The sequence below is a fragment of the Narcine bancroftii genome, chromosome 1 (assembly GCF_036971445.1).
Source record: "Narcine bancroftii isolate sNarBan1 chromosome 1, sNarBan1.hap1, whole genome shotgun sequence".
Taxonomy (NCBI): domain Eukaryota; kingdom Metazoa; phylum Chordata; class Chondrichthyes; order Torpediniformes; family Narcinidae; genus Narcine; species Narcine bancroftii.
Window position 1 is genome coordinate 194,641,555 of NC_091469.1, and position 22,870 is coordinate 194,664,424.

The following is a 22,870-nucleotide window of genomic DNA, read 5'->3' on the forward strand; positions in this document are numbered from 1 at the left end:
CTGTGGAAGTCTTTGTGGATTAAAGCCTGTTGTATAGTCTTTATCTTTGTGTGTGTCTGATTCTGGCTAACAGTGCAGCACATCATCCTTAGCGTTTTGGAAGGCCTCTGAGGCTTCTGCATTCCATTTCAGATTTTTTTGGCCAACTGACATTAGAGAGAAAAGGGGATGCATGATATGGGCTGCTGCCTGTATGAATCTATAATGAAAACTAATCATCCCTATGAATTTCTGAAGGCCTTTAATTTTCGTAGGCTGTGGGAAGGGTGTAATGGCCTCTACCTTTTCGGGTAGAGCACCGCGTATGTCAATGCGATGGCCCAGGAAGTTAATTACCTCTTTTCCAAACTCACGTTTAGTTGGATTGATAGTCAGTCCATATTCAGTCTATTGCACAGCAGTCTTAAATGAGTGGTGTGCTCAGCTCGGTCATGGCTGGCAATTAGGATATTGCCTAAGTAGACGAAAATAAAGTCGAGGTCCCTGCCCACAGTGTCCATTATTTGTTGGAATGTTTGGGCTACATTTTTCAGTCCAAAAGGCATCCTCAAGAACTCAAATAAGCCGAATGGCTGTTTTCACTATGTCCTCTGGGTGGACCGGGATTTGGTGGTAGCCTCAGATTAAATCAGTCTTGGAAAAGATCGTGCCCCTTGTGGATGTGCCAAGTCCTGAATTTAGGGTACCGGGTAGCGGTCAGGTGTGGCCTCGATGAGGCGTCTGTAGGCCTCGATGAGGCATCTGTAGTCCTCGCATGGCTTTAGGGACCATGTGGAGTGGGAAGGCTCAGGGGCTGTCAGAGTGGTGTATTATGCCCAGTTCTTCTATATTATGGAACTCCTTCTTTGCGAGGCTGAGCTTCTCTGGTGGGAGGCAGCACGCTCTGGAACAAAGGGGTAGGCCTGTAGTAAGAATATGGTGTCTCACCCCATGCTTGGCCTTGGATGACGTAAATAATGGCATCAAATTTGGATAAGATTTGCGCAAACTCATTGTCAGTCAGCGTCACCAAATACAGGTGGTAGGAGGCGGGTTCCTTCCCCTTTAGTTCGAGGATCTGGAATGTTGTGGCATGCACTAATCTGTGGCCTTTAATATCCTCTAGCAGTGAGTTGGCTCGTAGAAAATCTGCGCCCAGGAGTGGCTATCGAACTGCTGCTAGGGTGAAGGTCCATCTAAAATGGCTTTCCCAAAGCAGAGGTGGATGGTGCAAGTGCCATAAGTTTGTATGTCCAAATTGTTGGCGGCCTTTATAACTGGGCTGTTTTGCTGTTGTGGGCGTTAGTTTTGGCCAGGGGGAGCAGGCTTATCTCCGCTCCGGTGTCCACTAAAAAACGGCAGCCGGATAGGGAGTCTTGGACATGGAGGCTGTTAAGGTATCCGTCGCAGCCATTAACAACGGACGGCTTTGATGTTTCCCAGGAATTTGCAGAAGGAGAGACATCGATGGGCCTCTACCCCCCACGGCTGATGATAACAACAGTATCGCTCACTGGGGGTGTTTGTTGTCCTCGTAGCTGGTCAGTCGGCTGGTCGGCGGTTGGGTCGTTGCTGCCATAGCCTGCCCACGTGCTCCAGTGCTGGGGCAGCATCGTGTTTGATGGGCATGGACATCTTGTGGAGTGCGAAAGCTGTTTCCCTCTCAGTCATCAGGGAGTCCACCTTCTCTCCTACCTTTCGTGGATTGCTGAAGTCGTCTTCCTGGACCATCATCCAAACGTTTTGTGGCAGCCTTTCCAAGAACAATTCCTTTAAGAGCGAGGAGGAGGCGTGGCCATCAAGTAGGGCGAGCACATCGCCCATTAGATCGGATGGGGCCCTATCCCCCAACCTGTCCATATGCAGCAGACAGGCTGCATGCTTGCGCTCAGGCAGCCCATAAGTGCAAGTCAATAGCTCTCGGATGATTTTGTACTTGCCCTCCCGTGGTGGCTTTTTCAACAAATCTGTGATCTTGGTGCTGTGGCTTCTTCAAGGGTGCCCACCACGTGGTAGTAATGGGTGTCATTGGAAATGATTTTCCTCAGGGCGAACTGTGCCTCGACTTGTTGGATCCATACTTTGGGCTGCGCTACCCAGAAGTTCGGCAGTTTCAATGACACGAATTTGATTGCAGGATCTGTCTCCATTGCTGTGTCCAGAATGCCGTCTGGTCCGTCGGGGTCACCACTGTAGCTAGCTGCTACAAGCTATGGCTCTACGTTTATAGCTGTATGTAGGTTGGCTTAGAAAGAACATGTTGTTCCCAGAAAGAACGACACGAACCCAGTTGGGTATAGTTAACACACTCAGCTTTATTGGGCTCACAGCCCTGCTTTTATTCTCAAGATGTGGGGCGTGGTTAAAACCCTCTCAGCACTGATTGGTGTGTTTGTAATCCACTTTCCCCGATAGGCCAGTTAAGTTCTTTTGGTTGTGGCCAATTGGGGGGCAGCGCTGCAGGCCTTGTGCAGCCTGCTGGATCGTCGCGTTCGTCCTTCATTTTGCGAGGCCCCGTTGGGGAGCTGTGAAGGGCCGCCACAATGTAGTTAAATCCCTTCCACTGTTAATTTCTATGCTTGGAATGTCAAGTTTACTGGTCAGATAATATGCAAACTCAATAATTCCGTGAAATTCACAGGGAAGATGAGGTTAAGATCCTGTTTTTCTGAAGCCAATGGTGAAGTAGTGTAGATTGTTCAACAATTCACAAGGTTCCTTTTCTTCATTGCTGGGAACTGATTTTTTTTGCAGCAAAATTTTCAGAAGGGAACAATCATCTGAAATACAGCAATAAACATGAGCGGAGTAGAACTTTAAATTAAAAAAAAATTATACATACAACACTGCAACAGGCCAATTTGGCCCTACGAGTCCATGCCACCTAATTTACACCCCACCATCCTACACCCCAGTACACTTTTATGGGTGGGAGGAAACCAGAATCCCCGGAGAAAACCCACGCACACACAAAAAGAATGTACAGTGCAAACTCCTTATAGACAATGCGGAATTCGAACCCAGGTCCGGTCCCGACCAAAGGCGCTGTAAAGGTGTTATGCTACATGCTATGCCAACTGTGTCGCCCATCACACCAACTGTGCAGCTAACTTGCAAAAACACAATGGAGGCTTTCAGTTTATCCAGAAACAGTCTCAGATCAAACTGAACAAACTTTACCAAGATTTATAATTGATGGTTACAACACCATAAATAATGCATTTCACTTCTTTCTGGACCAGAGACCCAAACTGTAGTCAATGCTGATATTGTTAATATTGACACTGATAACGTTGATTACTTTTTGAGTTAAAGTTTGGAAAATTATAAAATACAACATGCTGGAGAAACACAGCAGGTCAAACTGTGTCTGTAGCAAAGGTAAAAACACATAACTGATATTTTGGGCTTGAGTCCTTTATCAAGGCATGGAATAAAAGAGTTGGTGGGGGGAGGAAGGTGTGGTCGCAAAGGCAGGAGGTTATAGGTAGGGAGGGATGGGACAGCAGTAAGCATGGGGAGGAGGGATGGCTGGGTGTATAGAGAGGGAAGGGGGAAGAAGAGCTGAAAGGGGGATGGGAAGGAGAGAGAGGAGAGAAGGTTAGCAGAAACCGGAAAAGTCAATGTTAATGCCATCTATTGAGTGCCCAGATAGAAAATCAAATGTATGGGTGGTCTTGGTGGGATAGAACATGAGTCCATGGGCAGACTTGTGAGTATGAGAGTGTGGGACAGAACTGAAATGATTGGCTACTGTGAGGTCTCTGTCACTGGTGAGGATGGAGTGAAGGTGCTCAGCAAAGCGATGATCTCCCAGTCTGCACCCAGTCTCTCCGATGTGGAGAGACCACAAAGGGAGAACTGGATGCAACAAATCAATCCTGTGGATACACAAGTGAAGTGTTGCTTCCCTTGAAAGGCCTTTTTGGGGCCATGGTCTGTGGTGATGGAGGACGTGTGGGTGCAAGGTTGCACTTCCTCCGGTCACATAGGAAGGTGCGGGGGGGGGGGGGGGGGGGTTGGGGTGATTGGTCAGGAGGGATGAGTGCACAAGGGAGTCATGGATGTTGCAGTCCCTACATAAGGCAGAGAGGGGAAGATGTGTCTGGTAGTGGGATCCTGATGTAAGTGCTGGAAATTCCAGAGATAATGTGATGGATGTAGAGGCTGATGGGGTGGTAGATGAGGTCAAGGAGGATTGTATATTTGTTGCATCTGGGGGCAGAGTGGGCCAGGGCAGATGAGTGGGAAATGGAGGGGATGCGGGTGAGGGCTGGTTTGATGATGGTGGAGGGGAAGCCACGTTTGTGGAAAAAGACAGACATTTTGGAAAGTCTGGACTGGAAGATCTCATCTTGGGAACAGATGTGGTGGAGATAGAGAAATTGAGAGAAGGGATCAAATCCTTGCAGTGAACGGGGTGTGAGGAAGTGTAGTTTTTTTGTTTTTTTTTAAATTTTTTATTTTTCACACTATAAACCATATTGATCAAGATACATACATTTTCCTTCTTAAATATATAGTGTCGTTTTCTCCCCCACTTTCCCTCCTCCCCTCCCTCCCTTACCTCCCCTCCCATTTATTTAAAGTTCAGAATATAAGATACATTAAACCCATCAAACAATGTTGTCACTCAATAAAAATAAACAAGGAATTCCACTGAGTCAGTTCTTTTCATTCTCTTCTCCTTCTGTCATTTTAGGTGGTAGATGTCCATGGTAGGTTTTCTCTATTGTGTTTCATGTATGGCTCCCATATTTGTTCAAATATTGTAATGTTATTTCTTAAATTATAGGTTATTTTTTCTAATGGAATACATTTATTCATTTCTATATACCATTGTTGTATTCTCAAGTTATCTTCTAATTTCCAGGTTGACATAATACATTCTTTTGCTACAGCTAGGGCTATCATAACAAATCTTTTTTGTGCTCCATCCAAATCGAGTCCAAATTCTTTGTTTTTTATGTTACTTAGGAGGAAGATCTCTGGGTTTTTTGGTATATTGCTTTTTGTGATTTTATTTAATATCTGTTTTAGATCTTCTCAAAATTTTTTCACTTTCTCACATGTCCAAATTGCATGAATTGTTGTTCCCATTTCCTTTTTACAGCAAAAACATCTGTCAGATACTGTTGGGTCCCATTTATTTAACTTTTGAGGTGTAATATATAGCCTGTGTATCCAGTTATATTGTATCATAAGTAACCTCGTGTTTATTGTATTTCTCACAGTTCCGGAGCATAACGTCTCCCATGTTTCATTCTTTATCTTTATGTTTAGATCTTGTTCCCATTTTTGTTTAGTTTTACCATTTGTTTCCTCATTCTCCTTTTCTTGTAGTTTAATATACATGTTTGTTACAAATTTTTTGATTATCATTGTGTCTGTAATCACATATTCAAAATTACTTCCCTCTGGTAACCTCAGACTGCCTCCCAATTTGTCCTTCAAGTAGGATTTCAGTGGGTAGTATGCCAACACTGTATCTTGAGTTATATTATATCTATCCTTCATTTGTTCAAAGGATAATAATTTATTTCCCGAAAAACAATTTTCTATTCTTTTGATCCCTTTTCTCTCCCATTCTCTAAAGGAAAGGTTATCTATTGTAAAAGGAATTAGCTGATTTTGCGTCAGTATTAGTTTTGGTAGTTGGTAATTTGTTTTATTCCTTTCTACATGAATCTTCTTCCAAATGTTGAGCAGATGATGCAATACTGTAGAATTCCTACGTTGTACCAATTTTTCATCCCATTTATATAATATATGTTCAGGTATCTTCTCCCCTATTTTATCTAGTTCTAATCTAGTCCAATCTGGCTTTTCCCTTGTTTGATAAAAATCTGATAGGTATCTTAATTGTGCGGCTCTATAATAATTTTTAAAGTTTGGCAATTGTAAGCCTCCTTGTTTATACCATTCTGTTAATTTATCTAGTGCTATCCTTGGTTTCCCCCCTTTCCATAAAAATTTCCTTATTATTTTCTTTAACTCCTTGAAGAATTTCTCCATCAAGTGTATTGGCAATGCCTGAAATAGGTATTGTATCCTTGGGAAAATGTTCATTTTAATACAGTTTATCCTTCCTATTTGTGTTAGTGGTAAGTCTTTCCAATGCTCTAAGTCGTCTTGTAATTTTTTCATTAGTGGATAATAATTGAGTTTATATAGATGGTCGAGGTTTTTATTTATTTGTATACCTAGGTATCGCATTGCTTGCGTTTGCCATCTGAATGGTGATTCTTTCTTAAATTTTGAGAAATCCGCATTATTCATTGGCATTGCTTCACTTTTATTTGCGTTAATCTTGTACCCCAACACTTCTCCATATTCCTTCAATTTCCTGTGTAATTCTTTTATTGATATTTCTGGTTCTGCTAAGTATACTATAACGTCATCTGCAAATAGACTGATTTTATATTCCTTGTCTTTTATTTTTATCCCTTTTATTTTATTTTCTGTTATCAGTTCTGCTAGTGGTTCTATGGCTAACGCGAACAATAAGGGCGATAGTGGGCTTTCCTGCCTTGTTGATCTGCTTAAGTTAAATTGTTTTGATATATATCCATTTACTGTCACTTTCGCCAATGGCCCCTTATATAATGCTTTAATCCAATTAATATATTTCTCTGGTAAGCTGAATTTTTGTAGTACTTTGAATAAATAATTCCATTCTACTCTGTCAAAGGCCTTCTCTGCGTCTAAAGCAACCGCTACTGTTGGAGCTTTATTTCCTTCTACTGAATGAATTAAGTTAATAAATTTACAGATATTGTCTGTTGTTCGTCTTTTTTTAATAAATCCAGTTTGGTCTAGATTTACTATTTTTGGTACATAGTCGGCTAATCTGTTTGCTAATATCTTAGCTATTATCTTATAATCTGTGTTAAGTAAAGATATTGGTCTATATGACGCTGGTGCGAGTGGATCTTTCCCTGTCTTTGGTATTACTGTAATTATTGCTGTTTTGCATGAATCTGGTAAGCTTTGTGTTTTATCAATCTGGTTGATTACTTCCAGAAGGGGAGGAATTAATAAATCTTTAAATGTTTTATAGAATTCTATTGGGAATCCATCCTCTCCTGGTGTTTTATTATTCAGTAGTTTTTTTTATTATCTCCTGTATTTCTTCTATTTCAAATGGTTTTGTTAATTTATTTTGTTCCTCTGTTTGTAATTTCGGTAGATCAATTTTAGTTAAAAATTCATCCATTTTGTCTTCTTTCCCTTAATTTTCAGTTTGATATAATTGTTCATAGAATTCTCTGAAGTTTTCATTAATCTCCGTTGGATTATATGTGATTTGTTTGTCTTTTTTCCTTGATGCCAATACCATTCTCTTAGTTTGTTCTGTCTTAAGCTGCCACGCCAGAATTTTGTGCGTTTTTTTCTCCTAGTTCATAATATTTCTGTTTTGCCTTCATTATGTTCTTCTCTACCTTATATGTTTGTAGTGTTTCATATTTTATTTTTTTATCTGCCAATTCTCTTTTAGTTGTGTCTTCCTTCATTGCTAATTCTATTTCTATATTTGCTATTTCCCTTTCCAACTGCTCTGTTTCCCGATTGTAGTCCTTCTTCATCTTAGTTACATAACTTATTATTTGCCCTCTGATGAACGTTTTCATTGCATCCCATAGTATAAACTTATCTTTCACTGATTCTGTATTTATTTCAAAGTACATTTTAATTTGTCTTTCAATTAATTCTCTAAAATCCTGCCTTTTAAGTAGCATGGAGTTTAATCTCCATCTATACATTCTTGGAGGGATGTCCTCTAACTCTATTGTCAATATCAAGGGTGAGTGGTCCGATAATATTCTAGCTTTATATTCCGTTTTCCTAACTCTCTCTTGCATGTGAGCTGATAACAGGAATAGGTCTATTCTTGAGTATGTTTTATGTCTACCTGAATAATATGAATATTCCTTTTCCTTTGGGTGTTATTTCCTCCATATATCCAAAAGTTGCATTTCTTGCATCGATTTAATTATAAATTTGGTTACTTTGTTCTTTCTGTTAATTTTTTTCCCAGTTTTATCCATGTTTGAATCCAAATTAAGGTTGAAATCCCCTCCTATTAGTGTGTTCCCTTGCATGTCTGCTACCTTCAAAAAAATATCTTGCATAAACTTTTGATCTTCTTCGTTAGGTGAATATACATTGAGTAAATTCCAAAACTCCGAATATATCTGACATTTTATCATTACATATCTCCCTGCTGGATCTATTATTTCCTCTTCTATTTTGATTTGTACATTTTTACTGATTAATATAGCTACTCCTCTAGCTTTTGAATTATATGACGCTGCTGTTATATGTCCTATCCAATCTCTCTTTAATTTCTTGTGTTCCACTTCAGTTAAGTGTGTTTCTTGTATGAATGCTATATCAATTTTTTTCTTTTTTCAGTAAATTTAGCAGTTTCTTCCCTTTGATTTGGTTATGTATTCCGTTAATATTTAAAGGCATATAGTTCAACATAGCCATTTCATACTTTGTTTATCTTTCCTTTCCGTTTCCTCATCATCACCTTTCCTTCTTATCCATTTCTGCTTTCTTTTTTTTGAACACATTATAAGACAACATTTCTAAAACATAAAATATTTCCATTATTCTCCTATCTAAAATTCCTTTAACCCCACTATCCCCTCCCCTTCCTGAGTTGCCCTTTGTCCCTTGTCGGGCAACCACATCTCCCCTCTCCATTTGGATTTGTGAATTCACTCGCAAGCATCAACTGATTTCGCAGTGACCGTAATTCTTCCCCACCCAGCCCCCCCAGAAAAGATTTTAATCTTCATATATAACAAAGGTCACTCTCTTAATTCCCCCCATACTTCCTTTTTTCCCTTTCTTTCCCTTCTTAGTTCTTACCTATACTCTATTTTATATATATATATACATACACACATACATATAGTTTGTGGTCATTTTTGTTCTCGTTACATGTCTTCATCTCTCTGTCTGTTTTGTAGTTGTTCTGCAAATTTTCGTGCTTCCTCCGGATCCAAGAATAGTCTGTTTTTCTGCCCTGGAATAACTATTTTAAGTACCGCTGGATACTTTAGCATAAATTTATATCCTTTTTTCCATAGGATCGTTTTTGCTGTATTAAACTCCTTCCTCTTCTTCGGGAGTTCAAAACTTATATCTGGATAGAAAAAAAAAATTTTGACCTTTGTATTCCAGTGGTTTTTTGTCTTCCCTTATTTTCCTCATTGCTTTCTCCAATATATTTTCTCTTGTTGTATATCTTAAGAATTTTACTAGAATGGATCTTGGTTTTTGTTGTGGTTGTGGTTTAGGGGCTAATGTTCTATGTGCCCTTTCTATTTCCATTTCTTCCTGTAATTCTGGTCTTCCTAGGACCCTGGGGATCCATTCTTTTATAAATTCTCTCATATTCTTGCCTTCTTCATCTTCCTTAAGGCCCACTATCTTTATATAGTTTCTTCTATTATAATTTTCCATTATATCTATCTTCTGAGCTAACAGCTCTTGTGTCTCTTTAACTTTTTTATCAGATTCTTCCAATTTCTTTTTTAAGTCATCTACTTCCATTTCTATGGCTATTTCTCGTTCTTCCACCTTGTCTACTCTTTTTCCTATATCTGACATGATCATCTCTAATCTATTCATTTTTTCTTCTGTACTTTTTACTCTTCTTTTTATTTCACTGAATTCTTGTGATTGCTATTCTTTTACTGATTCCATATATTCTTTAAAAAAAATCCATGTTCTTGCCCTTCCCTTCATCTTCCATTTCTCTGTGTTCTTCCTCTCCTTCTTCTGAGTCCACTCCAGGATCTGTGTCCTTTACCTCTTTCTCTTCTGGTTTTCTTGTTGGTTTGTTTGTTTTATTTTGTTGGGTATTTTTGGTCTTCTTATTTTTACTAGAAGTGTCTTGCTGCTGGTCTTCTTCCTCTGGGTGTTGTTTCTTTGATTTCTTTTTACTTTCTTCTTTCTTGTTCTCGTTATTTTCTATGTTTTCCTCTTGCTGCTTTGTTGTGGTTGTCAATTTCAGCTTTGGAGATCGACTCCTCAGCTGGTCCCCCCTCCCGTCAGTGTTATTTTTGTCTTGCGCATCGCGCATGCGCGACTCCTCGTGCATGCGCGGTTGCACACTTTTGTTTGGCTCCGTGAGCCATTTTTGTAGTCCCGAGTTCAGGGCTTCAACTGACCTTAGGGAGCAGGCTTCTCTGTCCACGGCGGGCCTCCTCGTACAGGTAAGGCCTTCACCTTCTTCTTCCGACGTCTTTTCTTCTTCTCTTCTTCCCGTTGCTTTTGGCTTTTCTTTCTTCGCTGCCACTTTCTCCACACCTTTACTTTCACTTTATTTTGGTTTTTGTGTTTGTGCCTTTGTTTTTTCACTGTCTTTTTTTCACTTTTCTGGAGAGGGCTGGAGTTCCCCGACCGGTCACTACTCCATCACGTGACTCCCGAGCCGAGGAAGGTAATTGTGGGAGTCAGTGGGAAGTTTGTCTCCTGAGATGGAGACAGAGAGATCCAGCAAGGGGAGAGTGTTGTCGGAGATGAACAAGGTGAGTTTGAGATCGAGATGGAAGCTGGCTGCGAAGTGAATGAAGTTGACAAGCTTATTGTAGTTGCATGAGGCAGCCCCAATATAATCATCAATATACCAGAGGAAGGGCTGAGGGACCTTTCCTGTGTAGGCTGGCAGCATGGATTGCTCCTCAAAGCCCACAAACTGACAGGCGTAATTGGGGCCCATATGTGTACCCATGGCTACTCCTTTGATTTGGAGGAAGTGAGATGAGTTAAAGGAGAAGTTGTTTAAAGTGAGGACAAGCTTTGCCAAGTGGATGGTGATGGTAGAGGGTGATGGTAGAGGGTGACAGTTTGGGTCTCTGGTCCAGAAAGAAGTGTAATGCATTAAGACCTTCTGTATGGGGGATGGAGGTATAAAGGGATTGGACATCCATCGTGAAGATGAGGCAGTCCAGTTCAGAGAATCTGAAGTCACTGAGGAGATGGAGGGCATGTGAGGTATTGAGGATGTAGGTGTGGAGGGATTGGACTGGGGGGAGAAAAGATAGAGTCAAGGTAAAATTAAGCTAGTTCAGAGGGACAAGAGCAAGCAGAAACAATGGGTCTACCCGGATGGTTTGGTTTTATCTCTTGAGGAGAAGATAGAGACAAGCAGTATGGAGATGTGAGACAATGAGGTTAGCAGCCCTGGGGGGAGGTGATGAGGTTGGAGGTGGTGTTGGAGATATCACTTGATGAGCTGTGGTGGTCAGGGTAGATGGGAGGACATGTCTGAGAGCTGTCACCTGGCCTCAGCAAGATAGAGGTCAGTGCGCCAGACCACAACAGCATCACCCTATTCTGCTAGTTTGATGTTGATATTGGGATTGTTGCAGAGAGATTGAAGGGCAGAGCGTTTGGAGGAAGTAACATAAGAATACGAGGGGGGAGGGTGATGAAGTTGAGGTAGTTGATGTCTCAGTGGCAGTTGGGAGTAAAAAGATCCAGACCGGGCAGCTGGTTAGTTCAAGGTCTCCAAGAGGAGGAAGATTGTTTAAAGTGGGATAAGGGGTCTTGGATGGATGGGGGGAGGTAAGTCATTGTAATAGAAGTAGGACTGGAGACTCAAGTGACGGTGCATGGAACACATTAATGTGTGGGCGGATGAGGATGAAGGTAAAGCTTCTGCTGAGGTCTGAGCGCTCCATCTCAGAGAGATAAAGGTCAGAGGGGATAGTAAAGACCAAGCAGGGTCAGTCCGGGAATTGGTGTGGAATGTGAAGGAAGTCAGAAGGGGAAGGTGGAGGGTGGGGGATGTCAGAAATGGATGTGGAGGGTGGGATAGGTCAGAGGGCAAGAATGAGGATAGGGGTAACCAGAGGGAGATGAGATCTGAGGGTTTGGGAATTGGAGAGAAGAGGGGGGCAGAGAGGGGGAGATGGAGATGGAGTAGAGAGAGGTGTAGGGGAATAGGGAAGGGTAAAGAGTAGTAAGGGGGATGAGTAAGTTGGATCCAGCAGTGAGATCAGAGCCACAGTAGGAGTCTCTGACAGGAGCCACGTGGTTGAAGTCAGTGGGAAACACCGGTCCGAGGGCAGTCAGAGCTCAGGTGATATTCAGCGACATCAGCATCAGGACCTCCTACAGGTAGGCAGACAGGGTCAATGGTGGAGTCAGCGGTCGAAGCGTCAGGAGCTCCCGTGAGTAGGTGATCGGGGCCCAGGTTGCAGTTTACAGTCGTGGCTTCAGGAGCTCTGTCGGGTTGGTGGCTGTGGCAGCGGGAGCTCCATTGGTTAGGTGATTGGGGTTGGCGATCAGGTCAGCGGCTAGGGCATTGGGAGCTCCATTGGGTTAGCGGCTGGGACATCAGGAGCTCCGTTGGATTTGGGTCGATGGCCATGGCATAGGGAGCTCTGGTAAGTCATTGGCCAGGGTCAGTGTTCAGGGAGCTCTGTTAGGTCAGCAGCCTTGGCTTTGGGAGCTCTAGTGAGTCAGTGGCCATAGCCAGGGCTGGAATTGGTGGCCAAAGCTGTGGATCCAATCGACGGGCAGACAGGGCACTGGTTGAAGTTGGTGGAGAAACGTAGGGAGCTCCGGAGGGAAGGTAGGTGGGGCCGAGATGGGGACCTACATTGAGTGTCGTAGAAGCTGCAGTCTCAAGGGAGGCAAACGCAATCCTTGATGGATGCCAGTTTGGTGTAGAGCCGGCGGTTCAATATTTGATCCGGGAACAGATGCAGTATAGGAGGGATCCGCTGCAGGCCATGCCAGCAAGGTCCGGAGATGTAGCAGTAAGAAGGTGAATTGCCTCTGGTATCTCCGCATTGAGGCGAGGGTGATGCAAAGGAGTTATCGGGAGAAGCGGAGAGAGCAGTAGTCAACGCTGTGTAGAAACCTGAGATCCTTGTGGGGGCCAAACTGCGAGGCCTGGAATCAGAGCTGGAGGCAGAGGCAAGCAGCAAGGAAGGCAACGTGGCTGTGGAATCGAATGTGGATGAGTACATGGTCGTAGAATTTGAGAGCAGCAGTGGTTACAGATGGGGAGCAGTGAGAAAGAATCCCACAGAACTCCCTTTGGAGAGCAAAAGAGAACTTCTTCATGGTAGGCATCCCTTGAAGAGATTTCAGAGTTTTGAAGTGAGGAGTTTTGCTCTAATGAGGAGATCAATATTAGATTTACAAGTACTGTTTCATGAGGAGGTCATTAATGTTGAGAAAGTTTAGCAGATACATGCAAAATCATTTAACCGTGCCTTTGATGAATATAATATAGAAGCTCAAATCCTTGCAGTCTCTCCACCTTTCACCAAAGCCTCAAAACGGGGAAGCAAATGAGTATCTTATTATTTCATATATTTTTATTCTTTCAGGCAAATAGTTAAAAGACCAAAAAGGTCTTATGTGACTAATGTAACAAGCATTCACATTCATTATAGGGTGAAGTCATCCTTCTAGTTTAGTGAAAAAAAATGCATATTTTAAAATCAGAGCCAAGTCATTCAGCAGAAAAGTTGGGAAATGTTTCATCTCCCATTACTTGGTAGAAGTGTGAAATACTTTCCTTCAAAAGAGTGGAATACCAGCTCAATTAATAATTTTACATCTATGATCAATAATATTTTATCCAGACAAAAATGTTAAAGGATACAATATGATTGTGGGTAAATGTTGATGGAATGCAGATTAGCACAAACTCAAAGAACTCAGAAGAGATTCAAAAGGGTAAGTGACCTAAACCTGTCACTAGGTTCCTACTAAGTTTCAGAGACAACATAAAGAGTCACTGGTTGCAAAGAGCAACAGATCTCTTCTGTTACTTGAGCTCACAATGGAAAGATTGCAACTAAGAACCTCATGGTTCAAAATCTTTCTTTCTTGTCGTGTGTGAGAAAGGATTGATATGTCGCAAAACTGGGTATGCTGAAGGGTTAGATAAATTAGGACAGGAGGAGGCTCATATGAAATACAAGTAAGTCTGTAGTCCAACTGCACCAAATAACCCACTTTAATTTTACTCTTATTATATGTAATGGTATCTTGGATGAGCCATCAGAGTCCTGGTAAAATCAAGGGATGATTTTGAGATTAAGGAAAAGAAAAAAACTGGAAGGAAAAAAACGTGCAATGAAGTTATAGTGGATAAAAAGATCCAAACTGGTCTTAATTTTTTTTGATCATTTTCCAACATTTTATCCAAATGGGGCTTTCTCTATTGTCCTGAGATAAAGTTAGAGTAGAATTTATAAAATAAATGCACCTTGAATGCCTGGAGCTTACCAGATGCTATTTTCTCTAGCAAGGCAGTTTGAATATTCAGGGGCAGTAAACTTTTAGTAGTGGAATGTCACATATAAATAATTCTACAAATGAAGCACAACTTACTCCAGGTCAAAAGCTTTGTAACATCAGGAATGAGTGAGAACTTGATACAAATGTCTTTGCTTTCTGAGCTGCAGGAATCTACAGAAGCTTTGCAATATCAAAGATTGCTATGAGATACAGAATCTTTAAAATTGGAAATATTATTGTGAAGTCACAGGTTCAGGGAGCGGACCAGCCCATATGGCACCTATATACATCTATACACAATAGTGGTAGCACTACATGTGACAAAAGCATAAATCTCTTCACAAATCACAAAACCTAAGGTATCATTTATATCTTCTTTTTCTTCTTTGGCTTGGCTTCGCGGACGAAGATTTATGGAGGGGGTAAAAGTCCACGTCAGCTGCAGGCTCGTTTGTGGCTGACAAGTCCGATGCGGGACAGGCAGACACGGTTGCAGCGGTTGCAGGGGAAAATTGGTTGGTTGGGGTTGGGTGTTGGGTTTTTCCTCCTTTGCCTTTTGTCAGTGAGGTGGGCTCTGCGGTCTTCTTCAAAGGAGGTTGCTGCCCGCCAAACTGTGAGGTGCCAAGATGCACGGTTTGAGGCGTTATCAGCCCACTGGCGGTGGTCAATGTGGCAGGCACCAAGAGATTTCTTTAGGCAGTTCTTGTACCTTTTCTTTGGTGCACCTCTGTCACGGTGGCCAATGGAGAGCTCGCCATATAACACGAGCTTGGGAAGGCGATGGTCCTCCATTCTGGAGACGTGGCCCATCCAGCGCAGCTGGATCTTCAGCAGCGTGGACTCGATGCTGTCGACCTCTGCCATCTCGAGTACTTCGACGTTAGGGATGAAAGCGCTCCAATGGATGTTGAGGATGGAGCGGAGACAACGCTGGTGGAAGCGTTCTAGGAGCCGTAGGTGGTGCCGGTAGAGGACCCATGATTCGGAACCGAACAGGAGTGTGGGTATGACAACGGCTCTGTATACGCTTATCTTTGTGAGGTTTTTCAGTTGGTTGTTTTTCCAGACTCTTTTGTGTAGATTGATGTATATTATATGTATGGCTTGTAACTTATTTCAATTTAAAAAAAATTTTAAAGGTTTCTGGGAAAGCCTAAAACATTCATCTTTGTTAACTTGGACTATATAAAGCACTGTGGTGTTGCCTATCCATTGTACTTCCCTGGTGACATTCAGTTCAGTTGAAGTAAATGAAGGGGGGAGGGGGAAGCTCATCTCAAGAGACCACTACTATATCAAAGATTGATACTTCAAGCATGTGTTCCCCAGAACTTTATCATGTTGATCATACACATTTTGGTTTATCGTGGAAAACTCATTGTGATGTGATTAATTCTGTAAAGGAAAATTAACTTAGGAAAGAGTTCAGATTGCAGTGTTAGCTCACTTTTGAGATAAAAGACGATGAGGAATTCAACTGCTTCAGATACTAAAACATTTAATTTTCTTGGGAATTTTAAGTTTTTTTGTATTCATTGGTCCTCACTGATAGTAATATGTCTGGAAAATCTAGTGCAAAACATGCTGGAATTCAGAATGTGTGCTGTTAATGGATAACATAAATCAATGTTTTAATTCCCTTTTCAATTTTCTACCAAAACCACAAAAAATGTTTAGTTGTAAATTACTATATGTAATATTTGGCTATGTGTAAAGCTTGTTATGATCTGGAGATTCAAAATGGATGCACTGTACCAAATTCCAGAAAAAGGCATGGAAATTGTCCCCAATCTTGATGGTTCTTTGTGTTTGGCCACATCAAGCAGTACATTCAACAAATGTTATTACATGAAGAGGTTCCACCCATCCCCTGTATTATTAAGGTTGACTTTGGTCATGTTGCCATGAAATTGGACCACAAAATACCTTTCCTTTGAAGGAAGAAATGTGCTGCAAAATCCCATTAACTACATACTAATCAGGCAGCAGTTTGTATACAATATCAATGAACCATGTGGTAAAGAAGGTGATGGTTCCTTTCTTATTCCCTCAACAGATCACCAAGATATTTGGCAGAATGCCTCAGCACCAGAGCTCTCAAACAAGCATCAACACTTTGCTCCTGACTGGTAGTGAAAGGGCCTTTGCAGATCCTACAGACACAGCAGGAATCTAAATTCCCATAACATGCTGCCCTCAAGGTGGCTGTGGTGTTGGAGATGCTATCATCCATTTCTTTCTGGAGGGTGCATTACGTGCAGACAACTGGACAACACAGCACTGAGCTCTCCAGGCTATTTCCAGGGACACACACTGAAGTAAGCATTTTTCTGGGCTGAAGTTCATCAATGGTCTGCCTAAAACTTGTTGGTATTTCAAAGCAGGAAGACATTCAGAATCAAATGCTGCAGTCTAGCACTTTCCAAGGTGCAGGACCAAGTGCTGAAACCTTGTGCAATTGATGGGCACTACCAGTTGCCCCAATAACCACAAGGACAAAGACTGAGGGGAACGATAGGCTTTATTGTACAGAAGACTTGAGCTGGCCCGGATTCTGGCTAGGGAAGTGAGAACTTTATGGCCGAGGCCACAGGGGAGGAGTCCAGGGTAGAGTGTCATCAGGGGGCAGGCTAGCCCGTGCCTTTACCAGCCAATGACTATATACAATCCATATCATTACATTCACCCCTTCATTTTAAACAGAAACCCCCCCCCCCAATCTTTTTCCAGAGGTGGAACCCACAAACAAACTAAATTTTCTGTGTAACTAGAGGTTCAGTCGCGCCGGTGACTTCCTCCTTCTGTGGGATTGACAGAGGGCAGGTGTGTCCATGCTCTGCTGTTCAGGAGGGGAAGCTGTCCGGGTGGGGGGGGGGTGGGTGGGTGCAGGAGGGGAACTATCTAGGTCAGGCTGATGACTGATGGGGGGGGGGTGTTTTGATGTCTCCCGGGGGACCAATTCCTGGAGAGGAGAGCCGGGCGGCTTGGCCTCTAGTATTGAGTTCCAGTGTGGGGTGGTCTGCTCCATGAGGTGGTCGGTGATAGACAGGGCAGTTTCGGGATCTCCGGCTATCACCAGGTCTCGGATAGACACAGTGTCCTCGTGGCCATCAGGGTATCTCACAAACGCCTATTGAGGGTTGGCGTGTATGAGGTGGACCACTTCTCCGTCTTATGGTCCCTCGCGTGTCTCTGTAGTAGGACCAGCCCTAAGGTTGCCAGCCAAGGAGGAATGGAGGAACCATTCGCTGATCTCCTAGGGAAAGTAAACAAGTGTTCATATGGGGTGGTATTAGTTGCGGTGCACAGGAGTGATCAGATGGCGTGGAGCGCTTCGGGCAAAACGTCCTGCCAGCAGGACACCGGCATATTTTTGGACCTAAGGGCCAGGAACACTGCCTTCCAGACAGTGGCATTCTCCCTTTCCACCTGGCCATTACCCCTGGGGTTATAGCTGGTGGTCCTGCTGGTGGCTATGCCTCTGGCCAGGAAGTACTGTCACAGTTCCTCACTCATGAATGAGGACCCTTGATCGCTGTGGATATAATCGGGGTACCCGAACAGAGTGAAGATGCTGCGCAGCGCCTTGATTACCGTCGCTGAGGTCATATCCAGGCAGGGAATAGCAAAGGGGAACCTGGCAAACTTGTCCACCACCATCAGGAAGTAGGCATTCCTATTTGCGGTGGGTAGGGGGCTCTTGAAATAGACACTGATCCGTTCAAAAGGGTGTGTGGCCTTGATGAGATGTGCCTTTTGGGGTCGGTAGAACTGCGGCTTACATTCAGCGCAGATCTGGCAGCATCTGGTCATGGACCTGTCGTCCTCAGTGGAGTACGGAAGTTTCCGAACCTTGATAAAATGGTACAACCTTGTGACTCCAGGGTGGCACAGACTGTCGTGGAGGGCCTGGAGGCAGTCGAGATGCATGCTGGCGCACATCCCCTGGGATAGGGCATTTGGGGGATCGTTACAAGATATCGTAATTATAGGTGGAGAGCTCGATCCTCCACCTAAGAATCTTATCATTTTTGATTTTACTCTGCTGTTTAGTATTAAACATGAAGGCCACAGCCCTCTGGTCTGTCAGCAGGATAAACTGTTTACTGGCCAGGCAATGTCGCCAGTGGCGCATCGCCTCAACGATCGCCTGGGCCTCCTTCTCGACCGAGGAGTGATGTACCTCAGGACCGTGCAGGGTGCGGGAGAAAAAAGCTACTGTCCTGCCTGCCTGGTTAAGAGTGGTGGCCAGTGCGAAATGAGAGGCATCGCTCTCCACCTGAAACCGGATGAACCCGTCCACGGCATGCATCATGGGCTTTGCGATGTCTCCTTGAATCTGATAGAATGCAGCTTGGGCTTCCGCCGATAACGGGAAGGTTGTGGACTTAATCAGGGGCTGGGCCTTATCGGCGTAATTGGGAACCCATTGTGCATAATAGGAAAACAGCCCCAGGCACCTCTTCAGCACCTTTAGGGTGTTTGGGACTGGGAGCTCCATAAGAGGTTGCATGCGGTTGGGGTCCGGGGCAATGACACCATGTGCCACGACGCATCTGAGAAGGGCCAGGGGATCTGTATTGAACACAAACTTGTCCTTATTGTATGTCAAGTTAAGAGACTTGGCCATACGTAAAAACTTTGCGAGGTTCACGTCGTGGTCATGGCCACAGATGGTGACATTGTCAAGGTATGGGAACATCGCCGTCAGCTTGTGTCCTCCACCATCCAATTCATAACCCTCTGAAAAGCAGAGATACCGTTAGTAACACCAAAGGGGACCCACAGGAAGTGAAAAAGTCTGCCATCAGCCTCGAAATCCATGTAGAGTCAGTCGCTCGGGCGAAGGGGGAGTTGATGATAAGCCGACTTGAGGTCAATGGTTGAAAAGACTCAGTATTGTACGACCTTGTTGACCAAGTTGGCTATCCGGGGTAGAGGGTGCGCATCCAACTGGTTGATAATTTGACTGTAGTCAATCACCATCCGGGGTTTGCCTGCCCCTCTGATCATGAGGACCTGTGCCCTCCAGGGGCTGGAGCTAGGGGCGAAGAAACCCTCTGCCAAGAGTCGCCGAACCTCGGTCCGAATGAATGCCATACTGACAGCACTTTAGCACCTGCTCTTGGTGGTGATCGGTTTACAGTCCAGGGTGAGGTTTGCAAATAGTGACGGAGGGCACCCGCAGGGTGGTGAGGCTGCAGGTCGGTGCCAGAGGCAGTTGGGGGAGAGGGGTCTATGAGCTGTGGGTTGTAAACAGTGAGCGGAGGTTGGGCCCCCCGAATGCCATTGTCACATTCCTGAACTGACTCTGGAAGTCGAGGCCCAGGAGGATCGGCGCGCAGAACTGGGGCATAACTATCAACAAAAAGTCATTATAACATTCCCCCCTACTGTCAGAGACACCACACAGTACACCCGGATACAAGTCCGCTGGTCTTTCGCCACCATTGACACGGCCATTGGCTATATGAGGATTGAGAGCCTACGGGCCACCTCAGGGTGGATAAAACTTTCAGTACTGCCACTATCGAAGAGGCAGTTTGATTTGTGTCCATTCACCTCAATCTGCATCATGGAGTTCATGATCAGGTGAGGGTTGGATTGGTTCAAGGTGATCGATGCCAGGATGGGTGCGTCGTCTTTGTCATTGGTGGGGAGGCCTGATGTCCAAGATGGCGGCCTCCATGTTGACCACACTGCCAACATCAATGAAGAAGGTGGAAGTGGCGTCATCGGGGGCGGAGGTGATGTCGTCGGCGAGGGCTGCCACTGCGTAGAGGATGGGGGCAGCAGCGAGTAAGATAGCACCCCTCCTTACTGCGCACGCGCCAGCACCGGAAGTTCCTCAGCCATACATGCCCCGCTGCTCTGAGATGGGGCTCTGGACCTGCAGATTCGTTGATAGTGGCCCTTTTCACTGCAGCCCGAGCATGTAGCTCCTTTCGCGGGGCAGAGACATTGTAGGTGTTTTGCCTGCCCACAGAAGTGGCATCTCGTGGATCCCGGCGCCACTGCAGCCACAGTCGGGTCACTCCCAGGATGGCGGCCCTCGTGGCAGCGTGTACTGGATAGGCCTGCTTCTGCCTGCGATTTACTCTGCATGGTGCTGGGCCGAGTCTAAAGTCCTAGCCAGTTGGATCACCCATTTCAGCAGTAGTTGATTCTCCTTGAGGAGATGTTGTTTGATATAATCCGACCTGTACCCCGACACGCAAGCGTCCCGGACCAGGTCTTCCACGCACTGGGCCTCCGGCACAGGGACTGTGGGGTTCCCTAAACAGTGTGATCAAGGCTCAGACGAACTCTTCTACCGACTCACCAGGCTGCTGTTTGCTGGACGTCAGGGGGTAACGGGAGTAGACCTCATTGATCTTGGGCTTGTATAGCGCCCGTAGCTCAGCCATCGCCTCGGTGTAGGTCGTGCTGCTTCTGATGGCCTGGAAAGCCCTCTGGCCAACTCTTGCCTGTAGAACCTTCAGCCTCTTCTCATCCAAGTCGACCACTCCAGCAGCAGCCTCAGGAAAGTTGTTAAAACAACTGATCCACTGTTCGAAGAGTTCCGATGCACCCAGGACTTGGGGATCCACCTCTAGCTGATCGGGGCGCAGCAACTTCTCCAATACTGGAGACGTTCAAATTTTCTGTACAATAAATTGATGGGCACTACCAGTTGCCCCAATAACCACAAGGACAAAGACCGAGGGGAACGATAGGCTTTATTGTACAGAGTTGGCCCGGATCCAGACTAGGGAAGTGCAGGGAAGGGAGAGGTGGCTCTATCTTTATGGCCTAGGCTCCAGGGAGCGTCATCAGGGGGCGGGCCAGCCCGTGCCTTTACCAGCCAATGACTATATACAATCCATAACGTTACAGCAATCTTTACTAGGGTCGTGTGAGGAAAGGCCACAGTTTAGGGTGCTCCACCATTGGATTCTGACGTGTGGGTCCTGCATAATAGGCTTTCAAATGTTCACAGATAGAAAATGTAATGTAAATACTGTAAAAGAGTGTAATAAAATGCTTGTAAAATATAAGTGACAGATGAATCTCCTAGATTGTATAATTGTAAATTTTATGAATAAAGTAGATTTTTGGAATGCATCAGCCATAAAGCTGTTGAAGGCCAGAGCCAGCTTGTGGAGACCAATAACCTCTTACTGCTCCTGGTTGTCACATCCTTCTTAAACCAAATGGTGACAGGATTCAATGAGTCACCTGTTGCTTTTCAAATCTACTGTCTATATACCATTGACAACAGGATTTTCCCAAACTTTTGCATTGCTATCCATTATTCAGACTTCAATAAGAATGCTGTTACTGATGGACCCCTGAGTCATCAGAGTTTCTGAGCAAGAGCCAAGGAAGGAAAGCTCAGTATGGATATAAGACATAGAAAGGTTGGTGCTGGGGGTCGGGGGGGAGAGGGGGGGTGGGGAGGGGGTGTAATTCATTCTTACTCAATCAAATCTCATTCTAAATGCAAAAGATTTTTCAAGCTGGTGTAATTGGAGAGTAAATAAGCAGACGATTGATGCAAAAGGATATATTCTTTTACCTGGAATGTTGCAAATCCATCCTCAATAATCATGAGCATTGGACTTTAGAGTTGTCAAGGAATGTAAATCAATGTAAAAAGTTGCTGGACCACTGTTATAATTTTCACTGAAATAACATTACTCAGGAAAGTTGTTAAAACAACTGATCCACTGTTCGAAGAGTTCCGATGCACCCAGGACTTGGGGATCCACCTCTAGCCGATCGGGGCGCAGCAACTTCTCCAATAATGGAGACGTTCAAATTTTCTGTACAATAAATTGATGGGCACTACCAGTTGCCCCAAATAACACAAAATAATTTCTATGCAACTAGTTGCTTAGATTGGTTACTGCCAGATGAAACAAAATACAATCCTTTTCTGTTAAGTCTATTAGAGTATTATATTTAATTAACAGCTATTGCAACCAAACTAGAGGTGTGATAGTACACCATTTTTAAAACAACTACTATGAGTATTATAATTCTCCTTTTTGTATTAACGATCTATACATGTGAGATCCTAGAATCAAGAGACAAACTAAAGTTTTATTCTAAACTCATAACTGAAAATCTGTACCAAATACGACTGTGTGCATTCTGTGATTACAAATGACTGTGGTATCAAATGTTTAATGTGATATTAATAGCCTTGTTTACAATTTTATTTCACAACCTCACGTCAGTAAAATACTGATGTTGTGGCGGCCCCTCGCACCACTCTCGAGGTGCCTCACAAAATGAAGGATGAATGCGACGATCCAGCAGGCTGCGCGAGGCCTGCAGCACCTGCCCTCCAATTGGCCACAACTAAAAGAGCCTAACTGACCTATCAATGAAAACGGATCGCAAATGCACCAGTCAGCGCTGAGGGGGCTTTGACCACTCCGCTCAGTTTGAGAACAAAAGTAGGGCTGTGAACCCAATAAAGCTCAACTAGGGTTTGTGTAATTCTTTCTGGGATCAGTGTGATCTTTCTGAGCTAACTTGCATGCAGCTATAACTTCTCCTGCCCTATAGGCTCCGCAGAGCCAAAGCTTATAGCAGCCAGCTACAATGGCAAGTTAGACAT

The 22,870-nt window shown here is 44.0% G+C and overlaps 1 protein-coding gene across 1 annotated transcript in view; it reads right to left on the reverse strand.

The window, feature by feature from the left end:
* Nucleotides 1-269: 269 nt before the first annotated feature.
* Nucleotides 270-22,870, reverse strand: part of med27 (mediator complex subunit 27) — a 521,819-nt gene continuing 499,218 nt past the window's right edge. Inside the window, exon 20 of the transcript XR_011340577.1 lies at nt 270-2,759. The gene's annotated coding sequence lies outside the window, so the exon portion shown is untranslated. The remainder of the gene's footprint in view (nt 2,760-22,870) is intronic.